Source organism: Tupaia chinensis, unplaced genomic scaffold (genome assembly GCF_000334495.1).
Source record: "Tupaia chinensis unplaced genomic scaffold, TupChi_1.0 Scaffold148234_1, whole genome shotgun sequence".
Lineage (NCBI taxonomy): Eukaryota > Metazoa > Chordata > Mammalia > Scandentia > Tupaiidae > Tupaia > Tupaia belangeri.
In genome coordinates this window covers 670,556-673,752 of record NW_006208084.1, presented here as the reverse complement: position 1 = coordinate 673,752, position 3,197 = coordinate 670,556, and the positions used below count along the sequence as shown (strand labels likewise).

Below are 3,197 nucleotides of genomic sequence, written 5' to 3'. Positions count from 1 at the left end.
GCCCTGCTTGGGATGGGTCAGGCTGAGCCACAGTGCCTACTAGCTCTCCCAACCCCCTAGACGTGGGATCATCGGGAGGAGGACAGTTAGTGCTTTAGCTCTCCACAGCCCCTGGCCATGCAGGGCTGTGGCCAAGCACTTGGAGCCTGGAGCAGACCACCCCAGGTTCATGCCCTGGCTCGGCCACCTCGGACTAGGGACCTGCATGCCGGTTATTTATAGCTCCACGCCTCGGTCTCCCCCCGTGCAGTGAGAGCAGTAATGCCGTCCTCTTTGTAGGACCCTGACGATTATGTGAGTCCATTAAGGGAAGTCCTTGTGTGAAGTCTGGCCCTGGTAGGCCCTGTGTTTTCTCTCTTCACTGGTAGATGGTGAGACAGTCTCTAGGTTGGGAGGGCCCTGCCAGGCCCTTGGTCTCCCCATTGCAGGGGACTGGTTCTGAAGTTTGGGCTGGAGAAGTTTTAGTCACCCCAAAGTCCAGGGAACCCCATCTGTACCAGGATCTCTGAGGGTAGGATTCAGACATCGGGTTTTAGAAAATTCTACAGGTAGTTCCGATGCTCATCCTCTCACAAGCCAATAGAAGTCTGTATTTGCAGCCGGAAGAAGTCTGTATCTGGCCTGAGTCCTGAGCCCCACGGAGGGACTGAAGAAAGAGTAGAATCAGAGAGGCACAGACGGGAACAAGTGTTTGCTCAGTCCTAGGCAGCCTCTGCTTGCCCATTCATTCATTCCAGCAAGCACTCCAGGAACCAGGCAGAGGGATGCCGAGGTGCTGCTTCCTGAGCTGCAGGCAGCAGACACGCATCGCCCCATGCACAGACGCACCTTAGCGGCAGGCGGTGGTGCAGGCGGTGGTGAAGGCAGCGGAGTCTGGTTCTGGGTTATTTGTTCTGATCTCACCTCTGACTCGGGGTGCCAGTGTGTGAGGTGGGGGAGGCACTGGGCCAGGCCTGCGGCGCTGCGGCCAGCTGGGGTCTTGCACCATTACCCAGGCAATGCCAGGGCACTGATAGGCTTTAAGCATGGAAGAGACATGATCGGATTTGCAATTTAACAAGATCCTCATGGCTGCAACTGGGGCACCAGACACTGGGACTATCCGCCAAGTCTGTTCGATGGCCATGAGCCAGAGGCCCAGGGAGGCTGAGTCACTGTCACCCTCATGGCCCGCAGGGCCACCGAGGCTCGACTCCACCCCAGGTCTTCAACCCCAAATCTGGGTTCTTTCCACTTCCCCTTCCCCTTGCGTTCATCCCTGTCTTGTCACTGCCTCCCCTTCCACCTGCACTATCTCGTTATAAACTCCCAAGTCCCCACGAGACCAGCTTGTTAATCCACGTTAGACGGCATCCTTTCCCAAAGCCTCTGCGGGTCAAGTCTTCACTCTTTGGGGATCTGTCTGATTTCAAGAAGCAGGATAAGGCAGGTGACTGTATTAGTTATCTCTTGCTGTGTAACAAATTGCTCCCAACTTAGTGGCTTAAAACAATAATAAACTGAGACCAGCAGGTGGCTTGGTGATTAAGGCGCTGGACTCCCACATGGCCAACTGTGGTTCAAGTCCTGAACCTGGCAACTTGTGTTCTCACTTTCCCTTTCTCTCTCTCTCTCTTTCTGTGGTCATTTTAAAAAACAATAGTAACCAATGAAATAAAATAAATAAATAATTATTAAGGGAAAAAAACCTCAACAATAATAAACCTTTATTCTTTCACCCTGTTTCTGTGGGCCAGGATCTTGGAGCAGCTCAGCTGGGTCATCTGGTTCCAGGTCTCTCCCTTTCCCAAGGCCTCAGTTTCCCCAGTTGTAAAGCAAAGGCGCTTACTCCAGGCCCTGATATTCCTCCTGGCCTGGATATTCAAACAAGTTGGACTCTCCCGCCCTCTCCTCCCTGCCTGGGCTGAGTGACCTGTGAGTCACTGATGCGTAAACATTTGCGCTTCTTCCACAAAGAGCTTCAGTCTACGGCTGGGCCCTTTGTACTTTCCTACCGGGAAACACCAGATGAGACCCAAACCAGAGGTGAGGTGAGAACAGCAGACCTGAAACGTCAGCACTCCAAGGCCCTGCGTTGCGGTGAGTTGCCCTGTCCGTGGGTTACAGACCGCTGTCATCTGCTGTGGGCCACCGATGGGGTCTTCGGCATCTGTCTTGGGAAGCTTTGGGACGCGAGTCCTTGAAGAGCAGACATACTACACAGGGCAGTGACTGGTGGACAGGCAGCAGCTAGTCCTCTGAGATTTGCGGGCTGCTCTGGCCAGGGCCTGGGTGACTTGAAATGCTCAGGAAGGAGTCTTTGACTTCCCACTGCTCAGTCTCAAGACAACTGATTCTGCCCGGGCTATCAGTCACATCCTGGTTCTCAGGGGAGATAGGACTTGAAACCACCCAGAGATAGGAACTCCAACCTGCTGAGTTACTGTGAGTCTGGGACTAGCTAGAGTCAGGGGAGACAATGGCAAGCTCCCAGCTCACTCCAAAACAAGACAGCCTTGGTGGAGCTCAGAATGAGGTAGGCCAGGAGGACAGTGATCACACGATCACACAAGAAAGGGGACATTACGGGTCTGCCCGGGCCGTTGGGTATGCAAGGGGATGCGCTCTACGTGGGGGGACTGGGAAGGCTTCCTGGACAGGTGCAGGTTCAGCTGAGGTCAGACAGTAAGTACAAACGAAATAGGACAAAGAATACTCCCCCTCCAAGGACCTCATCTGATTTGTCAAGAGGACAGGGAGATTGATGGGAGAAGAAAGGTCAAGGGCAGGAATTCAGGGACAAACGCAACCGGGGTGGAGCATGGTTGGAATCATGGATCAGCAGCCTGTCACCCTGGGCAGTTTTCCTGAGAGCCAGCACCTGGGAGACATTTGCGTCCTGGCCAACAGCAAAGAGCAGGATTCCAGCCAATAGGAACTCTCAGAGCCTCGTGCCCCCGGGAGGAACTGCATGGATAGTTCCACACTCAGTGACTCCTGGAAGCCAGAAACCCTCACCCCTGCCTCCTGGCTGGTTCCAGCCCCTCCAAGCCTCAGCCCTGCAGCTGCCCTGGTGCCATCAGGTGCAGGGGGCACAGGCCAGGGCAGCACCCCTAGAGACAATGCCACCCGTCCTGGCTCTCTTGAGATTCTGGCCTCTGTGGAGTGGCATCAAGGCTGGGGCTGTTTTGGGCATATGTTGGGATCTACTCTCGGGC

General features: G+C 54.7%; 1 long non-coding RNA gene across 1 annotated transcript in view; it reads left to right on the top strand.

Annotated features, from left to right (window-relative positions):
* The first annotated feature begins 1,924 nt into the window (after positions 1 to 1,924).
* LOC102484350 (uncharacterized) overlaps positions 1,925 to 3,197 on the top strand; it is an 18,080-nt gene continuing 16,807 nt past the window's right edge. The window contains exon 1 of the long non-coding RNA XR_337627.3: positions 1,925 to 2,079. This is a non-coding gene — a long non-coding RNA (uncharacterized LOC102484350). The remainder of the gene's footprint in view (positions 2,080 to 3,197) is intronic.